The sequence below is a fragment of the Tenebrio molitor genome, chromosome 7, assembly GCF_963966145.1.
Source record: "Tenebrio molitor chromosome 7, icTenMoli1.1, whole genome shotgun sequence".
Taxonomy (NCBI): Eukaryota; Metazoa; Arthropoda; class Insecta; order Coleoptera; family Tenebrionidae; genus Tenebrio; species Tenebrio molitor.
This window is the reverse complement of record NC_091052.1, coordinates 4932248-4956636: the sequence shown is the minus strand read 5'-3', so window position 1 is coordinate 4956636 and position 24389 is coordinate 4932248. Positions and strand designations below refer to the sequence as shown.

Here is a 24389-nt window from a genome sequence, read left to right as displayed (position 1 = left end):
TGACGCGTAATGAGTAGTAATTTTCGTTGGACAATAATCATTTTTCGACATAAACAAACGATGAAATCTTTGTAATCCATTTACGTCTCCATAAAATCGAAATTATTTCTGGTGCTCGGACAAAGCGGCTTAAGTATCTGTGCAACCACTTGTTATATCGCAGAATACGTTTCCAGTGCAGTGGTCAGAGGCGCTCTGGAAAATGGAAACGACAATCTTGACAGAACCGGAGGTCCATCGTCATATTCCGGTTCAGCTCGTTTGAACATATTTTTCCTTCAAGTGGAGCGGTTTCTTAACGGCGTGCCAAATCTGTAACATTGCCAAAATCATTTACTTAAAACTATTAAGTTTTCATCCTTTGAGTTTCATTTATTTAGCAGAAGCGTTGCCAGCTCCGTTCCGAAACCATACATTTAACTGTCTTTCTTTCTGTCGCGCCGCCCTACCAAGTTTCATTTATCAACAGACCGGATGTTGAAGAAGCAAACAGAACCACTCAGTGCAATTAGTAAGTTCTGTCTGTTGTCTCAATTCCAAATTCTAATTACTGGCTCAGAGCAGGTGTGCAGACGCTGAACGGAAGCCGCAGTCTATTTTTTCCACATCCACCGCTTTCTATCTTTTCCACAGACATAATTTGATTAGTTCGTGTCATTAATTGAAGGCGCCATTGTGTCATGCTTCACGAAAAATTCACCCGATTTCATTAACCCGAATTTTCCAAAATTCACTAGCTTAATTAACTCGTGCATAAAACTATTCATTCCAATTGTGTTTTGTGGAGCGTTGTGATAACTATCGATTCAATTTGAAATCGGGCCGCAAGTGCTTTTTTGTTGATAATGAAAATTCATTAACATTAATGAAAATGCTATTGCAGTTATTGAAAATAAACTGATGGCGAATGGATTGAGTCCAAAATGCAGTGTTCTTTGCAAGGAACTGTTTCAGCTGAAAGAACACTGGTTTTGAATAAAAATATTGTTGTTTTTTTGTGTAAGTCGAGCTTCAAAACCATAAATCGCATTCAGTAGGAATAAACAGCTAAAATTCGGTTAATCCAGCGCATATTCCGCTGGTTTTATTTCTCTTAGGGCACAGTCTAGTCCGCATCGCAAATTTTAATTAGCAATAAAACAGCATTAACGTTCACTGAATAATTTAAACCGCATAGTGGGGCAACGGATGCATCGCCTGTGCCAGTTTCAACTTCTCTATGCAACAGGGTTCGTCGAGGTTTCAAAACTCTTCCATTATTATCATGTGGAAGGTGCAGCCTGCATAATTCGCAACGAAGATCAAGTAGTGCCACCTCTAAACAATTCTGCACTAATGAAGAGTTATTAGCTGGTCTTCGTGCTGTTGATAATTTACAACTTGGCCGCAACGTAGGATGCAGCGCTTCTGTGCAATCCATACTGATTAAAACTTTTTCGTGGAGTTCCTGCGTACCGTCATAAATTGGGAGTTATAACACCTTGCGAGTGTGCCAGCCTGGCGAGATCATTTTTGAACAAATAGACATCTCATTAGATACCTTGCGGTGTTTGAACACTTGTAATGTTTCAAAACAAATTATTGCCCTAGGTGTGTAATTTAAGTGTAATAGGAAACTCGTAGAATCGTATATTGTAACGTAATTTATAAGGATGCTACCAGAGGAATTCCTGCTGCGTTCAAAGTTATATCATCAATTGTGCGTCAATCTCGGCGAGAGAGTGACTGGGTCCGGTCGGAATTACACAAATACATTCCTGTTGTTGATTATTTAATTGGTGCCTGTATAACTAATCAATTAATTAGTTGCCAAATACCTATTAGGCACCTGTTTATCTTCTGACTCGTTACATTAGTCATAGTCGCTGGTTAAATCGAAAGGGTAACTCGTGCTGGTCCGGCAACACTCAAGAAATTGTTTAGGCCACATTTTAATACTAGAAACTAATTCCGATGTATGAAATCAGTTGGTTAGGGTAGATTGTTAATAGATTGGAACAGGCAGCGAGTAATTATTTACATCTATCGAGTAACGTAGCAGGAAACCAGGTGAACCGATTTCTCGTGGTATGATAATTGTAGTGAAAATTGATTATCTCGTAAAATAGAAATTTATTACTTCAAGGATAACTGGGCCTACCGGAATGAAAAATTTAGTATATTACGTATTGAACATAATCCGTTGTAACGTTCCCACAAAATACACAATCGTCGAAGACTCGATAATTTTTCAAGAAGACAAATTAAATGCGCCGGGTGGATTCTTTTTGTAAATAAATAAGCTGCATCAGTAACAGGTGTTACAAATGCCGAAGGCAAAATAAGAGAGATTATAAATTACGGTTGCACTGTTCGCACTCATATTCCAAAGTTGGAAAATAGATAGCAGAATAAAAATGGAGCCGTCAATTATAATAATTTATTTTCTAACCATCGGGCTTTGTCTCGGACTTTTGGCGCTGCCGCTTTCTACGGTTGATAAATATCAAAAACATTGTTGGCGAGTGGTCCGGCGTTTGCTTTTGTTTCCGTTAACGTATGGCGTAGCTGCGTTATGTGTCAAATTATAGGTGACAAACGTCATTTATTCAGCGAACGAGCCGTGGTGAGTTACTTCTTTAGTAAAAACAGTTCTTTGTATAACTGACCAACTAGGATTTTTTTTGGTTTTCGTGTGCGACATGATGGTTTTTACTTTCGAACAGAAATGTTTTGTGATGGAATTTTATTCTTGCGACCAGAAGGAATTTTCAGAAGACGCGGTTGATCATTTCAAGTAAACGTAGATCGCTGTGTCAGAGTACTTCGTGAAATAGGATATCTAGGACGAAAGAGTAAAAGTACTCCAGAAACTGTCCAACAGGATACAGTAGAATATGAACCGAAGAATTCAATTGGTCATTTGTTGCCAACAATAGAGGTACTTCTAAAAACAAGTCGCGCAATATGATGCAAGGTTTTGCATCTTTATCCTTATCGAGTAATTACAGTTCAAGAGGTACTCCCAGTTGATCTGCCTCAACATTTACAGTTTCGTGACGACGATGTTCTAGAATTAAATTTTTCACCGATGATGCATGGTTTCAGAGAACAGATTTTCAGAATATGAGAATTTGGAGTACTGAAAATGCCGAAAAGTTTATTAAAGCTTCTTAACCTCCCGATAAGATAAGTGTCTGAGCAGCAATTAGTCCAAGAAGAATAATTTGACCTAATTTTTGAAGATAATATATTTTGCTTTACTCGTAACTAACTGTATGTCAAGTTATTTTTACTTGAAGGTAATAACAATGCACTACAGCATCAACAAAAAATTTTACGACGATTTTTGAGGAAATTACACCATGATGAACTTCAGCAAAGTTATATTTTCAGCAAGATGGTGCAACTCCTTATTACACTTGCCGAACTCTGGCAATCCTACAAAAAATTTTGATAATAGTCGTATAAATCGTAATAGGGTAATTCCTTTTCCTCGGCTGTCCTGCGATTTAACGCCGCACGACTTTTTTACGGCTGTACCATTGCAATCCTATATTTTTATTCCCAGTTAAATAACTTAAATAACGGATAAGAGATATGATTGAAGAAGTAAACAAATATTTAACACAGTTTATGAATAATGTATTTCTGGTTTGCAGAAGTCAAATATGTCCGATTAAAATGAGAATCAATGTGACGTTATGTATTTAAAAGAAAAGGCGATCAGAGTTCGTAAACCGTAATTTATGCTGCCAAATTTCGCTTAACTGTACATGATGAAACCTGTCAAGTGTAAATTTCATTTCCCTCAGTTTCTAAAATTTAAGTCGTATCCAAAGTGCTCCAAAATTTAAGCAACTGTTTCGTAATCCATCTGTTGCAGCTGCTTCAAAAGCTTTTGAACATCGTGAAGTACTTTTTCGAAAATTTGTGTGGTTTGTTGAGAGAACTAAATACTTTGGTCGGTGAAGTGTAAATTGGTTGTGTTATCAATTAAACCTGACTGCTTCTTACTCTTTGAAGACGACTGTTCCGTCATGACGGAAAATACATTAATTGTTGGTTGGTGCCCGGTTAACAAAACAAGAACTGATGATGTAGACGGTGCACACCTGTCACCAGCAGACGACCAGTATTGCAAAAACGAAATAAAAACCATCGCAGAAGGAATAAAAGACGTTGGACGTCTTGCTATTTTAGAGCTTTCGAAAAACAAGAGTTTTTAGTCGTGTCAGTTGTGTTGGGAAAGCTCGTCGAATCAACGATATCATTGCTTCGTGGCGATTGTTCACAATTTACAGTTTATTTACAAATGTGTTGGTCGCGAACGGATTTAGGATCGTCCGGAATTTATCTGTTTTGCGGTTGATTTCCTTGTTTTTTCTGCTTTATGATACGGAAACATATATTTCTGTCGTGGAACCTGGAGGTCCGCTACAAATCTATTAAAATTCCCGAGCGAGCACAACCAAACAAGCTGAAGACGTTTCATATTTTTATTAATGTGTTTACATTCAATTAAATCGTCCGCCATTAGTTTTACAAAGTCGGATGGATTCGTCGCTCCAGTTGACAGACAAGAAGTAAAGTATTAGTAAATAAATATTAATTTATTCACATTGAGCGCTTCGGCTCGGGGATATTTGAAATTGAATCCCATCATCTTTGAAGATTGCATTTCATAAGTTCAACGATCCGAGCTGACGCACTTTATTGGGAGAAACCTCATCTCTTTTAAATTAATGCCTCATGCAAACTTCCGTCTATATTGGAGTTGCAACTTTGCAAGTCCGGACGCATTAAATATATATGCGATAAAGACAAATTCCGGGGAGGTTAGTCGAAAACGTATTTTACCGAATACCATGCCGATTGGGGTTTGCATGGAGATATCTTTGATTTATTTCTGCGGTGGTGATTTATTCCTGGACTTTCACTACTGATAATTTTGATATAGTATGAGGGCGTGAGTCCAATGTAGATGGAACAATTGTTTCAGCCATTCAATAAAGTACAATAACAAATAATTAATATTGGACGTTCCCACTTGGTCCCCTTTTTCGTTAATTATTTACGCCGAAACCAAAATCCACCCCAAAAATTCTCCACTCGCTCCGGCAGATTTGAATCGGATAGAAATCGAATCCGTGCGAGCTGATCAGCCGTAATATCGTAGGTGTTTTCAATTTACCCTTAAGTGGGAATTGGTGTAGGGGCGCGCAATATAGATTCCCGCACGTGATTCGTTTTTGACATTGATGCGTTTCAAATTCTATAATTCTGCTTCTGAGACCAAACAGAAGATTTATCGCTGCTAGTCATGATACCTCGGCACAAATTAATAATAAATTTCCGAGCTCCTCTCTCCCCAATTTAATCCGGCAATTTTTTAGCGCAAAGACGAGAAGTCTAGATGAGTATTCATTTCGAAATAATGTTATTGAATCGAATGGGAAGTAATTTCGTAGTGTTTTTGCAAGCAAAGCAAACTCCAATAATAAACGATCGCAATGTTTTTGCGAGTGTTTAAATCCGTTGGAAATCCTCATCGATTTGGCTTCAATTCCAGCAGGATCCCGTCAGTTTGTTCTAAAACGAATCCCTGGTAAGATGGCGTTAGCTTTTTTCTTCGTACGTCACCCCTTTTGCTCATTATGTCTCTAGTTTTTCCTCTCGTTCGATCCAACGGAAGCAGATTAATAAATTTGTTAACTGACGGTTTTACTTGATGGTTAATTTATAATCGTCGAGATAACATCTCTCACACGTGATATTTTACCAGTAACAGCTCGTAGATAATTTCCACAATGAGCCTACTCGTTCATACCTGTATTTTAAAATTTGGAATTAATACAATAATAACACCTTACAAGAAAATAATATATAACGTTTAATACGATTTTTTTTTCTATCGGAATCCAGCGTCGACGATTATTATCATCCGGTCTTGCAACGCAACTGTAATTAATTAAATTGTCGAAGGACGATTATTAAGAACTTTGTGGAATTCTTTGCTCGCAAACTGTTTTGCATACGTACTGAGAATGTTTATTCTCGTATAATGGGGTTCTAAAATTACTTACGAAGAATCTACCCCGTGCAGTAATAGTAGTAAAAGTTTTGCCAGGCTCAATTTGAATTTGCGCCAAAAGTTGTTCATTCTGTGGCGTTTTCATTTTCTTTTGGGGTTGGAGTATCAGCAAAGTTTTAAGCAATATGAAATTCCTCGGTTTAGGAAAAAACCTTGCTAAAATTAAAGCTAAACTTTAGTGTTTGGGGCCCATTAGTCCGGTCATCAGTCGACGATCAAACTTTTAAATAAAATTATTTATCCGATCGTTCTTAATTTCGGGAAAAAAAAATTATTTGATCTCCGATCCGAATTTCTGCTCCAGGATACACATGACGATTACGTTCTGCACTGATATTTCTGTCCATAAATAACCATTCGGACTTCCTTTCTTATCCGGATTGAATCCAATCGGGATTGTTTAATTTACACATTATCATTCGGTGCCAACATGGCACAACAGTTGAAATTAACTGGCGCGTATCGAATCATCAATCGGATTAAATTTGCGACGAGCGTGGCCATGATTTATAATTCATCGTTCATTTTACCATTTCCATAGATTTTACTTGAAATTATATTTAATTGAGATACAAATTCACCGCGGCATGCAGCACTACATATAAAACCGATTAGTGTAACAACCCATGATGAGCTGCGCCGATGGTAATTAAATGTTCAAGAGTATAATTTTTTATTTTTATTTTGAATTGAAGTCTTTAATGTCAAATATAGTTATCGATAATGCCAAGAAGACAAGTTAGGAATTTTCTTCCAGCCAGGTGAAATTTGTTGCATATTTTCATTTAGTATAAATAATACAATATCAAAAATACCTATCAGTTCATCGAAAAAGAAGTTTTTCTTCAAACGTCAGTAAAATATGACATTATACTGCTGGATGGATAACTCTAAAGCGGCACTTCATTGCGATGGCATTTGACGAGCTGACGAGCGGCAGATAAAGTTATTATCTCCGCTGACGAGCAGCAGATAAAGTAAACTAACTAAATCATTCCTAACTCAAATGTTAACAAATTCGTTTCTGAATCTGACATATTGGAAGCTGAAGTGAATAAATAATATTTAATCAAGAAACTTGTACATAATTGCAAAACGTACTTGGCAGACGAATAATTATAGAACCCTGCAACCCTTTTCTTAAATAATTTCCCATGAACGTTTGAAGAAAAAATTATATGTATTCTGTTATTCGGAGCAAAAATGAAGTTTTATGTGCTGAGGCTGGTAGTTTGATGCCTTAACACGTAAAACTTCATTTTTGCTCCTAATAACATAAAAAATTATTAACTAATTAATAAAATTACTCGGCTAATAATTTTTATCGATCTAAGTAGCACGTTCGTAGGTTTTTAGATGTCGTGTTCTAATTAGTAAAATATTTCCATAATCCCTCACACCGACGTACTATTGGGTGTCCCATATTCGTAGCAACGGTGGGTGTTTGCGTTTCCGTGCAGAATAAATAAGCGATTAGGTATGTTATTATATTTTTTAGTTCGACTTGTTTTGCCGATAACAGCGTCGTTCCAGAAACATAAAAGTCGCGATACGGTTCCCAGTTCTGCTTCTATTTTGTTTCCTTCCGAACTCACACATTACCCCCTTTTTAAGGTGGCTGACGCTAACAATATAAATTTCTAAGACCGGTGTTGTTTCCTTTTCAAATGCACATCGAGCAGTTCCTTATTCACTGTCTAATGTGGCGCCCTCGCCAAATATTACTTCTGGAAGTTGTAAATGTTTGTGACGTTATATCGCACCCGGAATTGTTATGGTAAAATCGGAAGGGTATGTTTTATTCATAATACGGTCCTGTCGACATATCGATACATATCGCCGGTCTCTATTCACGTTGTAAGTGATATGCAAACTGCAACCTTTTACGGTGCACTATAGCTCCCAGATTGATGCTATTGCTGTTGGGCTTTTTGCGTTCGGTTTCCGCCTGACTGTCTAAAACGTGGCAGGAATCTGGGTCGCTATTTCCATTTTCAGGAACGCATAATGTAGCAAAATTATTAACGTATGCATTTTTATTATTGCCGTTTGACGCTTTGAAGTCGCAGGACACGCTCCTGCGTTGCTTTACGAGCAGGATGGAACACCGAAGCGATGACATCAATTGCAGAAAATTATTGCCAACCAGGATAGTGGTGACGACTGTTTGCCTCAGTAAATAAGCGATAAATAATATCGAAAATGTAGACAGTCACGTATTTATGTTGATTTTGTCGGGTTGCTCTGCGGTCGAGGTCAATAATCAAAATCAATAATGAAAAATGGCCCCCACAATAATAATCAACTAATTTAAAAGTAAATGACGAATGCGACAAGGATACAGTCAATAATAATTTGTTAAAAAGTAATAACGTCGATAATAAATAACTACGAGGAAGTTGAAAGATGGAAAACCATTTGGAGCTGATGGAATACCAACAACACGTTAAAGATTATTTTATTATTATTAATCATTGCCATTCTTTTATATTAAGGGAGGGATGTTGGAGTAAACGGAGGTGTAAGTCATGTAAGTCTTAGTTAAGGGAGTTGCTAGGCTACCATGTTGGGCGTTTATTCTCCGGTCCTCTCTGTATGGAGGCCGCGTCCTGGTGCAATTGCGAGTCGTTTCTTGATCCCTTGAAGTTGCCAAAACTTTAAAAAATCCATTACCCGGAAATAGATTTAATGTCTGTGCCGTGCGGGGATCTTTGTTTCGTGGCCTTTGGCATCCACGCAAATGGGGAAAGGTTTTTTTGAATAGTTTCTGATGAGAATGTTTACCGTCGTCCCTGAGGCAGCGTCTTCTGAAATTTTCTTTGCTCGACTTATCAATGTTATCTATCTCGGCGGAGATTGCAGCGCTTCATTCCGTCCCATATTTTCCCTTTGAATATTCGTGGAATTAGTGGATGGTTTCTTTGAAAGGAGATGCATTTTCGCAGCTTCATCGCGAACTCCGACACTGCTTTGTGTCGGAAAAGTCGGAAAACATTCTCTTCGCCCCGTCCAACTCCGGCCAAGTTTAGTCAGGCGGCGTACGCGAGAAATTACGAAACGTTGCATTTAATCTGTCGTTTTTATCATCGCCAAGTTTTGTGTAAGTTGCATTGTGGAAAGTTGGTATTAGTTTGTTTTCTAAAGAACCCGGATATTGCTATTGTAAAGTGGCAAAAACCGTTCGATATAACTACATTGGTAAAGTTTTGAAGGCGCTCTATTTCAAGCAGGCATTTCCGCTATTATTTACCGGAGTTTTGACACTTTTGCATCATATTTGTCGGTTTATTATGCCCGCCGTCTGGGCACGCCCGGATTTCAACGGTATCGTAAATCTGCATTTTTGTTTGTTCGGTGAATTTTCTGTCTTTTTCCGACAGTGTGTGGTGGATTAATGTTGGACGTCGCCGACCGGAATATGCAGAATTTATAAAGATGATTCCCAGAGTGATTGCTTTGCTGTCGTTGTAGCCATTCTCTCGGTAAATTGCCGCATCATAAGTCTCTCCGCGGGCCTCGGAAAAATTGCTGCAGGACAACTTCTTCGAGAAAGTGGGACACGGTTTTAAGCATTTCCGTTAAAATTTATTTAACGCCAAAGTTGGCGCATAAAAGAATTTTTAAGTGGGCATCAGGCGCACACCGAACAGAAGTCCGTTTGAAAATTTTATGGCTGCCGGTGATGCTAAGTGGAAGAAAAAATAAAGTCGCATTCGAGGATTTGTTTTCATTATCTGGCGTTAACGTCACATTATGTTTCATTTGAGAATGTTTTTAAGACGACGTCGTGCCACTCGAGAGGGCACACAATTAACCACTCGTACATTAATTAGCTAAAAGCCCAAGATTCGCTAGGTAAAGAGCTTTTAATAGCTACCGTATAGTTAACCGTTTACAAAGATGGGTTATGCGATATGTTAATTATTGAAGCACTTTCAGACCTGCTTTGTGCTGAAGAGCGCCAAGTATCGGCGTTATAATTCAAGATTACGTCTAATAGGAATTTACAAATTTCGTAATTAAGTGAACGCGAAAGATCGTCCCGAATTGAAACCGAATTATTCTTCTCGTTAATGTAATTTTAAATATTCCCTTCTACTTTTTCTCGACGAATTTTCCTCACGTCCTTCGGGAAAATACCAGAACAAGTTTCCTCGGAAATAATTATTCGGATTATTTCAGTACAGTAAAATCCATAAAGATCACGAGGACACGGCTTCGGGACATGGGCGTAGCCAGGAAATACTCCGGGGATTAGCTAATAATACTCCTTGATTTACGATTTCGGTGTGATTTACAACTCCGATATCTGCAACCATCGTCGCGGCCATTCTTAAAACCAGGAAAAATTAACGGAACGGATCTTAACTCGGCACTCGACTAAAGGTCAATTTTTCAACCGACATAACGAGAAGAACAAATACCGATATCCATAATAATTGCCGCACAAAAGTCAATAGTATGTAGCCCACCGGAGTTTCTCGTGTACTCGAGTGCTCATAGAAGCATGGCACGAAGTACTTAAGCCACTTCAATTTTCAGTCATTTATGTACGGACAGTGAGCTAAATTACTGGAGCATGTTTTAGTCGAGAACCGGACCTCTTCGGTAGTAAACAAATCGAGTCACGGAAGCACAGTGAGCCAAACTGATACTGCAACCAGGGCCCTGTGAAGATGAGCATAATCTTGTTGAAATATAGGATTACATATTTCATTCTTCAAATTAATTCCATTTTTCCTGTTTAACAATTATTCAACACTGTAAATAAATCATTATCTCAAACTAAAATATTGATCTTTTTTTGCTTCCTCATCTTCGTGTCTTCAGTACTTCTTTTACTCTTTGATTCTAAAAAAAATTGTCAAAATTGAAATTGTTAAATTTCAAATTTGATAAAAGCTCTCGTTGTACGACGATTTATACAATCTCAATTTGAAACGGGAAGAATTATTGGTATAAAGCAAGCAGGTTTATTTTTCTGGAAATATCCAGAACGAAAATGGGGAAGATGGTCTGGTAATGATACTCGTGCACCAAGCAGGTTCTGGTGGTTCTTTCTAGAACTACCCAAAGACACGATGTACGGTGTCTGCGATTTCTTGCTCTACGAAGTCTAGAAGAAAACATTCTGCAAGTTAGTGATGCTTTCGTTCTAGCTGCAGAACATATAATTTCCAGGACGACGGTAAATCGCAATTTGCCTGCAATAGGGTTGCGTGCTTATCATCCTTTTTGGATGCAACGATTTACTGCACGTAATAAGGTCCTTCACTTAGATTGGTGTCAAGTTGGGCTCAAATGGGACTTCGGATGGAATTCTATTTGTTTTAAGGGCCAGTCCAGATTTTGCTTAGGAGGTCATGATGGTCGTAGAAGAGCCCAGCGTTTTCAAGGTGAAAGACCGAATATAGAATTTGTCTTAGAAGGTAGACATCAATCACTAGAGAAATTATGGTGTGGGAAGTAGATCACTTCTAGTCTTTATCAAAGGCTGCTTAACAGCAGAGAGGTCATTTTAATTCTTGACTGGCCGGCGAGATCTCCAGATTTATCCCCAATAGAGCCGCCAACAACTCTAGACCAACTTCGGGCATGGGTGAAGCAGACCCGGGACTGCTTACCACAAGAAGACACAGACCATGTAATTGCATCCATGCCTCGAAGAGTTGGATGGAATTCATCATTCTCTCTTTTTTTTTGTTCAGTATATTTTCTTGACTACGGTTGATGCTTAAGGTGAGAATTTATCGCAACTGCAATTCATGCATTCAGGTTTTAGAACCTAAATCCAAACAATGTTTGGAGTGCAACCAGAATAGATTGGATTTTTATTGGTGGTTTGGCGGAGTCCAAACGAAGTCAACAAAAGCATTTGCTTCCTCTTGGCAGTCTCGAGAGAGGCATTACGTCTTTTTTGTTGTGGCAGCAACGGGGGAGTGCCTTAATTACCGTCACGAGATTAATTTTTAATTCATTTCGTGACCTGGGGCAGAAAAATTCGAAAATTTCGCCCACTCCTAAATCCGCGATTTAAATTCAATTTGTGGTTTAATTCGGTTGCCGTAACGATCTCATTAGAGGTTGTTTCGGATTAATCTATTAAATATCATTGGCTGGGAGTAAAATCTGAGCCGGGCCAGAAGGAATCTCCGGTTTAATGCGTGGCGCGATGTAGTGAGTTTTGGCACTTTAATTCGTTTTGGGTCTTGGGAAACGTGGTGTGGAAGCTCCCTTTCGGCCGCTTATCTCGTCGTCTGCTAATTTACTATTTCATAGAATTGGTTAAGTTTTCGTTTGTTTTCCGAACACATTTGGGGCACAAACAAATCAGCGTGGAATAAAGTCATCGTATTTCTCGGCGAATTTGATCTTGTTAGGAAACGGGAAAGAACGGGGAAAGTGGTAAAACGAATTGCAGCCATGTTTCATGGCAATTGATGCCTCGTTCCTTCAGACCTCCATTTATAGCTGCTTCGATAAAGCCACTGCATAGTGATAAGTGTGGTTTCTCTAGCCGCCTTTGCTCTTACGCCTTTTTATTGGGGAGATTTAACTTTTGTGATGTAAAAAGTTCAGTTTTGCCGCCGACCGAATAGATTAAGTTTCACTGTATCGTTCGCTCCTGCTTTTAAAACTCGAAACTTAACCGCGTTTAATGAAAAAATATGAAAATGTTGTACGTGGCCGCCGCCGATGTGATGCATGGCTTTAATATCTCTACTTTCAGAATCGTATCTGCAAATCTTTGTGACTACGTTGCACATTACTGGCTGTAACTCGGTTCATTTAATTTTATGTGACCCCGGCAATTCTGGGTCGGCGCCGTTTTCTTCCTTTTCTCGGAGAGAATGGCCCCGTTTAAATTCCTGTGTTTAGTTTTTGACAGTCTCATATTCGGAATGGAATTGTTTCGAATGCACCAGGCATTTATTCCACTACCGCAACCTACAATTTTTAGACGGTTCGTGTGTTGCAATTTAAACTGCGCCGTGTTTGCAGAACACATCAACTGCACCGACAACACTTTCTGACTCTGGCAAGAACATTTATTTGCTTTACAGATTTTTAAATATCAACTCCGAATTCCACACAACCATACTTACATCGCCGCAATCTGTCACAGAGCTGTTCTAATCAATCTCTCCAATTACGTTCGAGGTATTCACTTCAACATTGGAACTCGTAAAATTTAATACACTTTATTAGCAAGTAAATTAAAACTGACGTACATTGTGACAGTTCTTGTATCGTCGCTCCGTCCATGACAGCTTTGTTCAAACGTGCGTTAGTTTTGATTGAGTAAAGTTTCTTTGGACCTACTCGTAGATAGAGTTAACCTACACCACACTATTTAATAGCTGTCATTTTGTTAAATTTTTGTGGCGCCACCGTCGCCGCATCGGGGATGTGGGGAACTGAAGCGCCATCTCCGACTCCGTTCGGCGTAGCCTACAGGTTCGGTTCAACTTTCCGATTTCCTAATTTCGAAATCTGGAAAAAATTCGATCGAGAGGAAGGTGATTCTGGAGCATTATCAGCTTACCTCACCCTTTGGATCAGTTCGCATGCAAAGTCTGTCGTAGGTAAACGCTCGTCGAGATGTCGACAGGCGTGTTTGCTTTGAAAACTTATCGAGGCAGCATCTATGGTTGGTGTCATCGTTAAAAGTTGAGAGGTATTTACTCGTGTTTATCCGGCGTGACACGTGAAGGGTTGTAACCGAGCGTGGGACAAGCGTTCGTCGCGACGCGACAATTTCAATAAACCCCAGAAGAAACATCCGGCGAATATGAAAACATTCGAACATCGAAATACAATAAAATATCCACGAAATGGGGCACATGACAACTGACAACAACCGAAGGTAACAAGATGACGGACATAGGGGGGATGCACAGACGGATTCGATTTCCCTCGAGACATCCTTACAAGAGGAAAGGGCGGACCTTTGCCAGATACATTTCCAAACCTATTGATTTTTCCATAAAGGGTGCAAAAGAACGGCGCGTAGTAGAGAACCGGAGGTGTTTAATTGTGAGGTGATAATGAGTCATGCGGGACTGGAAATGCGTCGGTGGACGCCGAAGGGAAGCTGCGGAAGAAGAAAGCCGCTTACTGCATTTACTGCGAAGTGGTTTATTCAGAGCTGGGGGCGGCTGCAACTGAACGCTGATACAGACCCTCTTGTTCGTGGCGACCGATTCGTATCGCTGTGGAATTTTAAAAAATTGCAAAAACTTCTTTGATATATGGTATTGTTTAGAGTTTGAAGTAAATGGAGATATTTCCCGGTTTTGCGCCCTCTCCCGACACCGGTTCACTCACCTTTTTATTCCAGACACTTCGGGCTCGGAATTTATGATACCACCGGACCACACAGCCACGAAAATGACTGTGGATTATTGATATTGAGAACTTGACCGATGCGGGGCAACAAAATTTTTGTAATTTGGCGAGGCTGTGGCTGCTAAGGTGACTGTGGTTATGATTTCATACTTCATATTTTCTTTCGATCTTGGGGTTTTGGTAACAGTTCTTTCTAAATTTAATTATTCTGATTACAAAAAAGGTGTAAAGAAGTTAAAAACGCAATCCATGTAGATTGCATTTTTCTGTGATGTCGGTAAACTTGTGGTGCCCAGTATCTTAAACCCCCTTGTTGTTAGACAACCAAGTAATCACATCCAGACCTTTATGATAGTCCGGTTACGCTATGTATTGCAGATGGAAAATTTCACAGCCAACTATGATGTAGCATTCATAACAATCCTATATAACAACCAATAAAATGGGATTTTCGCGTAGACTTTTTGCAATCCGAACAAAAACAGCCACCGATAACAGTACCATTTTGACAAAAACTGTACGACCTAAAATTTTGAAAATTTGGAAAATGATAGAGGACAACTTGTGCACCACTAGTGCAAGATGGGGCACTGATCAATCTAGTAGTTTAGACGTTGTGTTAAGAAAATCGGTTGACGGTTAGCACCCCGAATGACGGTGCTAAATGCTTCAAGACGAACCGGTGTTTCGTTCCAGAAATCGTATCAAAACCCCGTTGAGAAGTTTTAATCGCGCAGTGATGACCCTAAAACGCATAACTTTCTGAAAAGCATTTAAGCGAGAGCAGTGTTTAATCCGTTTTGATAGCTTTAATCATCGTTAAACAACAATGTATGAGGTGAAGTATCTAGAAGAGAAATGACAGCAATTATTTTTAAAAGGCTGCGAGAGTGTATCACTTATTGGTTCGAAATGCATTACTCCTAATCTTCCCCTATTTATGATACAGTATTTCACTGTCGATTTTATGCGGCGCTCGCTTTATGGCGAACTATTAAATTTCAATAGCCCAACTATATTCTGATATGAGACAAAGTGCAATAAATAATTTTAATATGATTGTGTTTGTCGAGTCTGTCGGTCTCGTCGTGTGGATCTGGAGTTTCTAAAGAATCCACCCTTGCCAGCTTCGCCACTAATGACTTATCGATAACTTCGTCAGGCAAGCTGCCAATTGTGTCTAAATGTATAGCCTACTATTGTCTGCACTCTATAATTTCACTTTTATGGGTATTTAATGACCGCCTTACAAACTTGTTACATGGTTTTATCCTGAATTAATTTTATCCATATTCATGCAATATCGCCTTAGAATTTAACTCGTATGTGTCTGACCTGATTCTTTTGTGTTAGCTGGATAATTTCCATTAATAGCAAAGACCATACTGGTATAATTCGGGTAATTTCCTACCACATAACAGCATGCAACGTCGACACGCCCGCGTATTCTTCTATCAGCCTTATCGATCACGATCATCAAAGTAAAACTGAAAAAATTCACGATCGCGATCCATGAAATCGCCTCATTTATTATTGAGCAATGTCAACAGAAAGACCAAAAGCCCCGACCTGATAAAACCAGCTCGACTCCGCGCTTGATACAACAACCAAATTTCTTTTTAATTCCTCGTTAAAAATTAAAATGGACGATCTTGAATTCTCCCCCGGAAGAATTACGACCGATCGTTATCGGCGACTTTACCCAGAAAATTGCCTAAAAACTTGGAATCCGACAAAGTGCATAACGGACACCGGGAAACATGAAACTTTTTCAAAAGTGACACCGACTCTTATAATTCAGACGCCTCTGACTTATCAAGAATTTTCCGAACGCCGTTAATTATCTACAAGTCGCAGTGTTGATTTATATTCAAATATGGAAGATTGATTGCGAGGAAAAGCTCGCCACTATAAATAAACATTATTTAGATTCTTGGAGGGAAGTCGAGGCAGCAGTTCACACCTGCCTACGTGGAGTAGGTACGGTTAAATGTCTTAATAACAAGGTAACTAACAGTCTTGGGTTTTGAGTGTCTCGTTGTTGAATTGATGTGGAAATGCATTCTGTGGTGTTGATGGCCGCGAGCAGTTCGTTTGTGTCAGTTCGCAAGTGTCCATGTTTCGGTTTTCCCAGTGTTGTTGGCGAACATCGATTAGTTTAATAGATAGGCGGAAGTTGGGCCATTTTCTCTAATAGATTAAGGTTTCTTTAATAGAATAAATCTTGTCCTAACCGAGCCGGCTGGAACGGCCGCAATCCACCACCCTCATTACATCAACCGCGATTGTTCGCCCATTTATATTAATCGATTTCCCTTAATTAAAAATGTTCGCGAGATACATTTCCCAAGTTTGTTTCGAGTGGAAACTCGCGCTGCATCCAAATCGGGGTCCGAACAGCAACTTCAAATATTAACCATAAACTTTTCAACTCTCCTTCCTTATTATTTCAGACATCTCGTTTGGTTTTTGCCTCGTGCACTCCTGTTGATTATCTCTTTTTCGCCGCCAGGAATTGCAGCGGTCCTCTTAAAACGACTGCCACAATTCGAGCGATTTACATGCCCGAACAAAAACAATAACACTGTCTTAAGCGGGAAAGCGTCAAAGCGTGTGTCAGGAGCGAGCGGAGGCTAAACCGACGCTCAGCTGTGCGCCGCGACGCCACCCGATCAATATAGACGTCGTGCTTGGGAAAGTGTCATGTGAAACAAATACGAGTCCGCACGAGGTCAACGGGATAATGTTAGCGGAATGACTAGTATTTAGTGCAGGTGCCCGGGTAGGTACAGGTGCCCATCACCTCGGGTCCGTTTGGACCCGCGTTTTTGCGACTCAAGCTGCCGTTTCCGGTTCAACCCGGAGTGGGGGGCAACGTTGCAGGTTTCTTCGTTCGTTTAACCCTTCCAGGATTTATGAATTGTCTTCCTGTGTATCAATCACTTTTCGATCATAAATAAAAGTTGAGATTTCTAGGTAGAATCTGAACTTTTAAGATAAAACCTGAGCTTTAAGGTAAAACCTGAACTTTAAGGTGAAATCTGAGCTTTAAGGCAAAACCTGAGCTTTAAGGCAAAACCTGAGCTTTGAGGTAAAACCTGAGCTTTTAAAGCAAAACCTGAGCTTTAGGGAAGGAAAACTTGATCTTTAGAGTAAAGCCTGAGTTTTGTGATGTAAACCGAGCTTTTTTTTACTCCATATGTAAGCATTTTTCTAGCTAGGGTAACAATTTATAAAGAAATAACACAAATAAGGCACAGGATAGAATTTTAGAGACACATCCCTGAAGCTCTATTACTTAATTCTGGAGTGCTCTTTTCAGTTTTTTTCTTTTTCAAAGAAGGTCGAGATATTTGTGTTAATTTCTCGACTGTGCGGTGTCGGGGAAGTTAAATTGATTAACTCAGAAGTCTCATTAGCGCGCCTCTCGACGGTGATATATTTCACAGTTTCGTTTGTGCTCGGCCATAAATAAAAAAGGGGTAAGACCTCTCGACGTCGTCGCTCGACGGATGCATCAGAATGAACCCGGCGTCGGGGTAAGATGCGAGGTTTCCATTAGAACAAACCGGAGCTTTTCTGGTCAGTCTGGGCTTTGGAGTCTTTGATAGGCGCTGGGAGGAATAAGTTTGGGGTTATTGCCCGAAAGTTGTGCGAGATTCCTGCCGAATAGCCAAAGTGTTTAAGTTGGGTTCGGCGTGAAGTATGCAGTAAGAAGTATTCATGCAACAAAGTCACCTGAAGTTGTCTGGCCTCGTCGGAGGAGCGCCTCGGGCCGCGAGATTCATGAGGAGCTGCCGACCCGCCAGGAATTTAGTTAAAACTTTCAGATGTCTTCGTTCGTAAAGAGGAAAGTGTCTTTTTATCAGCACCGGCGCAAATGTTTTCGTATAAAACGGTGTTTTATGTTTGCCTTAAAGATGCATCGCACCGAGCGAATTTTAAGACCGTCTTGCAGTGATAATTTTCGACGTGAGAAGAAATTCTGACGTGCTGGCGCAATTTTTTAATTCATAAGATGCAGAGAAAGGGAGAAATTAAAAGTTATTCCCTGCGCAATTTTCATAACTCCATCGCGGGTTCTGTTTGTGATCGCCCATCAAACTTGTGATGAAATTGGTTTGCCAATCTCGGGTCGATGATGACCCTGAAGTGTTTAACGGCGAAAAAATAATCCGAAAGGATACCGCCGAGATTTTTTTTTTAATAGAAATATGAGATATCTGCCTGGATTTGCCCCAGTAGACTTCCGGCAATCTGCAGTTTTCTGTTCTAGTGCTATCTTGAGACGTTTAGAGCTTCTTAAAACTTCCACGGTAGTAGATAAAAGGCTATATAAATAACGCATTGACCCGGTTACCAAAAAGGTCACGTGCCATCAGCATCGGGGCCAGCTGGCAAGATCAAATACCTCATTTACCGTCTTCTCGTCGCTCAAGCCAACTCTGTGTTTAAGGATTTGTGCCCGGTCATGCACGAGACATTGTTAAAGGATTTCAATAATAACGAATTCATATCTTCGATCGTATAAGGAGTGTTATTCTTCTCCGTCCATGAGGAATTTCTGTAATTAAAAGCGTCTAGCAGATCTAGGGGTCGACCAGTCAAGCAAATAAAGCGGTGAATCAGACCACGGCGAAATTTAATCTTCAGCCTAAGAAAGTATTTTAGCAAGCAATCAGCTCCGAATATTACGTGTTGGGAGGCTGTTTGTTTGACGAGATTTTCTTTGGGGGAATCCACCGATATGGCAACGAAGTACTTTGGAGGGGGTGCTAAACGGTTGAATATTTATTCGGGAGTAAGTTTACGAGATTCTCAAGTTTTTGCTTATGATCGGAGGAATTCCGTGTCCGTTTGATCTAAGGGAATTATTGATGAGTGCCCTCAATGATGTCACGTCGTAATGATTGTGAACTAAATACCTGCATGCATTATTCAACAACTGTGGAATACATTACTGATGTCTTGCCATAGGCTGACAGATCGTTTCCCCACGTGTCGTCTCCCCGACAAACTTGCTTAACCGCATCGCTTTTCCCTGGAGGCGTAATTCTGCTAAAGCCACCGCCGTGGAAAATTAAAATGGCACAGAAACAACCCCTTGAATACGATAACCCATCTTTGGTTTCAAATATCTATGAATATATAACTGGAGTTTAAATACAATCATAAGCCGGGTTTCACGGGTATAATAACTTTTCCACGTCGCTTCGCCCACTCTATTGGGTCCGGGGCAGACGATAATTGCCGCCATTTTCATATTGCCACGAGACGCTTTACGACCTCCACTGGCCAACATTCCTTCCGAACAGATTCGCACTTCTTCCGCTTGGATATGTTTGGAGTTTGGGTGACAATCGTACCAAAGGGTGTGGAACGACACAATTCTGTAGTTGTATCTGTTGGCGATTCATGAAAATTTATTAAAGGGTCCCCGTAGGTCCGATGCAGTATTCAGGCAGGACATAAAGGAAGCAATTGTTCCATCGTGGCGTTAATAAATTATTTGTTGCTTTCGTCACCTTTTGTCCCCTGTCAATCTCCTTTATCCGCGCTGTCGGGCTCTTACACGCCATCCGAACTTGACAATATCCCGAGATTTGTATATAAAAAGTCCCTCGATGCTTCTTTGGCACTCTTCTTGTACCTCAAAGTTTGTACTTTTCCGATGACGTAAACCCCCATGAAAACGTCCTTAACTCGACTCGGCTTAAAAGACAGTTATCAAAAGTTGTAAAGTCGTTCGAGCTAACTGTATTTTGAATAATGCTCACTTTTCCATTAAAAGGTGTCCATGCATTTTCCTTAATGGAAAGGGTGAATACGTAATACTTGTAAAAGTTTCGCTGTTATGCGGGACTCGGTACGACTTCCGACGTAATTGCATTTTAGACTCAAAAGTGTAATCGTTCGGAGCTTTCGTCTGTCTGTTTTTAAAAAAAGTTCCAAGCTCTGTTTTGTAATGTTCGCCCTTTACACGATTCGTTTCGGAGTATTTACTTTAAATTTAACAAGCGTATTGTACACAGATCCGGCATAAAATATGTGGCGAGTAAAATTCAAACAACGCTCAGCCTTTCTCTGGGACATTGAATATAAATAAAAGCGTAGGAGTTTAAGCTCGTGTATACGATGAATCAAGGCGGATTTTTGGGTGGTTAATCTTCCTGACTTTTATGGTTTAATGTTTTATTGTTTCGTTATACGGTATTTCTTTTTTGTTGCAGGTAAGTCATCCAGGTGTCGCTTTCGCTACAGCTATCCCAAACACAACACCCTGTAAGTATCCCATTACAACAATGGTAGCGCCCAGATCCACATTCGATAAACGAAACAATGGGACAGTTACGGTAATGAACAACGGAGATGTGTAATAACAGAAAAGCTTGCTACACACGTCGCCGTGCATGTACAGAATGAACAAAGAAAAACAGAAACACCGATTTATTAAAACGTACATACCTACAACTACTTCAATCTTAAGATCGTGCTTACCGCACCGTAACTTCGTCTTATTTAAGCAGAAGTTCGTCAGAAATTAAAATTACATGTTTTTAATTAATGGATTTCATTATTAGGTTAACTCACGATGTCAGATCGTAATGTGGAATAACGTACAACATTTTATCAACGATCAATTACTGGTGAATGATAAAAAATATATTACAGAAACCAAAGCAGTAAACTGAAGATTTTTTTTTCTTCTATCACGCTTCTGTTAGCCCTACAAAAATTCAGTCGACATAGATCAAAGACAGCAAATGCGGCTATTGCAACTTTATACCGGGGAAATCACGACAAAAATCCAAATATTTTATGTTGCACTTTACCACACTTGTGCGGTAAAGTATGTCATTACGGCATTCAAACGAAAGCCGTAATGTATTGATAATAGATAGTAGTAGACGAAAGATATTTGTTGTATTGCAAAATTCAATCACTTGCATAAAACTCAAAAGCTCAGGAGATATTGCAGGACGTCATATTATTGATCCCTTGCGCTAGAAACAAAATGTTCATCTTTGTTCGGTCCCTTCAGGGGAGTTGGTTGTAACAATGTGAAGGGTGTTGCAATTTGTAAAATAAAATGTTTAATGGACTCGAGCGGAATATCCTGAAAGTTATGTGCCAAAAGCCATAATCTTTTGTAGTAATAGGTGATAATTTAAGACTAAGATATTTTACCTTCCTTAATTATTTCTACCCCGTTCATCTCCCTCATTTTAATTGCTTGAAGATCAGATTTCTAGTTACGTATAAAGGGTGGTTCAAAGAACCCGCTGCAGGATCTACCCTATCTTTGTTATTCGCGAAGCGAGGTGAATTAAGCTTATTAATAATACAAGGACCAGCTGTTATCAAGTGAATCACATATTAAAAGGGTACCGTGTTCATGGACCGAGAAAGGATGTCTGTATTTTTACGGCGACGTCCTAAAATGTTATCCTGCAGGATTACAATTTACAATGTTTTGATTCCCGTATTGCAGACTAAATGCAACACTTAATACTGCAATAACGAACAATTACAATTGTAAAGTAGTTTTATGCAGCAAAATAAAAATATTATTAATTATACGTGGGGTGTGCGCGTGTTTTGCTGGGGGTTTAGTATGCCATGAAAAATGTATTCGTGACGATTTCGTGTCAAATTAATTTAAAAAATTTGAATTTATAATAAATTAAAGTGAGTCGTAAAGCAGCTCCGAAAGAGAGGTTTTAATTTTTTTGCAAAATTAATGGCTTCATCGCGTACTTAATTATTTTGTTTGTTTGTAGCATTACACATCTGAAATTTAATCAACACTATTAAATTTATTAAACATACACACAATTAACAAGGCCTAAATTAGAATTTCGCACGAGAACATTATCCTAGTAACATGAGGAATAATTTTCTAGTTCCTCAAGTTAAATATCAATTTCGTAAATTGCGAAACGTTAAAGGTTTCAGCAGATGTAACGTGAACGCGATGTAATGACAGGGTGTAAATATTTGATTAGTCGTTAGAATTTCATTCCGGGTCCATAATAATGCAACAAATGTGATATTATCCTTTGCAGGAACGGCGTCGTATACACAATTTTAGGATTCGGTTTCCAAAACGCCGACATCGAACAGTTATTGCTGTTTAATGTTGCGTTCTATTTTTACAACGTTGTGGCTACATTATTGTAATTTTGTAAAATAATCGTTTGAAAAATTGGAAAGTCGGCGATATTTTTCTGGTGGATTTTTTCCATCGGATCCGCTCTTGTTGATAGAGAGATACGCCTCAAACTTAAAATAACAACCAATCAAAATAAAAGCAAGCTCGTGTATTTGCCGAGTTTGTAAAAAGTCAATAAAAAATATAAACAAACGTGCCATCGACAAATACGTCGTTTTGTTCGGAATCGTTGGTAATGTTTTGGTGGTGCCTCGCTTTATTTTTCAGGTTAGTGGATAGTGTAAAATTGAATTTAAACCAAATCGTAAAGCTTTTAAATGAATTAAAACCGTATGAAAATTTTAGTGTGGATTTTATAACTGAAAAGGTCATAAACTCCCTCATTTAGCAGTAAATTCCGTTTAATCGTCGTTTACGGACTAAAAATATCACATAAAATAAATAATACAATATTTCATGGTCAAAACACGCCGGATCGAAAGTCTTATCGTATAAAACACCGGAATAGTTATGACCCGGAAACTTAAATGGCACGAAGCGGAAAATGGTCATTTTTGAAATACCACCAGAGGCTTAGGTAATACTGAATATTTCATAAGATCATATTCGATGATAGTTTTTGGAGTCGTCGGCGCGGAAAAATCTGGCCCATTTCCATCCAGAGACGACGTATTACTTGCGCCAGGTGGTCGGCGGAAAATCAACCCCCGCCCAGCAGTTTGTCCAGATCCTGTCGAATTTTTCGTTGGGGGGTGGTGCAATATTTCAATGCGCTGGCCACCTTCAAATAGCAAACAGTGGCACTTTGCCCGTGTCGATCCGCCATTAGAGCTTTGGTCGTGATTTCGTGGGGGCTTAGAAGGGTAATTTTATCTTTGTGCTCGCTTGAAAATCCAATTTTATCTTTAATTAATCGCACCCCATAAAAAGCCCCGCCAACTAATCTGGCTATTCCGCTCTTGAGGGTATCGAAGCTGCCGCAACCTTTAAGGAAACGCAAGCGTCTTAGCCTAGAGGGAGTACATGTTGCGGTATTTAGGCAGGTCCCACAAGCATCAGCAGGGCCGGATCTGTTGTAGCTTACCTCGTGTTGCAGGATCATCCCGCAGGAACTCTGTTGGGAGCCGCTTGGTAGGGACACATTAGTGCTTTCACACAACTCCGTGGAGTTATTACGCTTCGCTTGAAATATGCACAAGTTGTTCGCTTCACTCTCGCCACTCCACTAAACTTTAAGGAAAAAAGTTGAACGGCCCCTGTAAGGCGCGTTTTTGACGGGTTATGTGTAATGAATGTTTGCCGGTAGAGCGTCCTGTGTATGGAGCTGGTGCTTCTATCTCAGATTTATGATAAGCCCAGAAATAGCGCGAGGTGCGAGGATTGAACCGACTGCACGAGGGCTTTGTGTGTAAAGTACACCACGAGTTATAGACCTATGTTAATTCCCCAAACGATTAAAGATTTTCATCATCGAAGAGCCGTCCCCGGGAAAATAAAAGGTGCTTATTAATAGTACGATATAAAGCGAAACCACTTCAAACATGAATAGCAAACGGAAAGTTATTTAGATCCGAGAGAGGTACCTAATTGCGAATAAAAACAATCCGACGAGTTGCTTTGCATAATAACGTGGTATTTTTCGATGGCAGATAACCGTCATCATCATCTATTACCGTCGCAAAAAATTCACAAAGAGTCACATACCGACATGCAAGGACAAGACTAACGGTTATCGGTTCGTGTATTAAGTTAAATTATGACATAGATAATGACACACAAAGGGTTTCATTAAAG

At 39.5% G+C, this 24389-nt stretch overlaps 1 protein-coding gene and 1 long non-coding RNA gene across 5 annotated transcripts in view; one reads left to right on the top strand and one right to left on the bottom strand.

Annotated features, from left to right (window-relative positions):
* Positions 1 to 24389, top strand: part of LOC138135836 (uncharacterized) — a 210872-nt gene that overhangs the window by 54077 nt on the left and 132406 nt on the right. The gene's annotated exons all lie outside the window — the stretch shown is intronic.
* Positions 13260 to 13969, bottom strand: LOC138135842 (uncharacterized). The gene is made up of 2 exons (XR_011161107.1): positions 13625 to 13969; positions 13260 to 13567 (listed from the first exon to the last, which is right to left on the bottom strand). It is a non-coding gene; the product is annotated as an uncharacterized lncRNA (long non-coding RNA).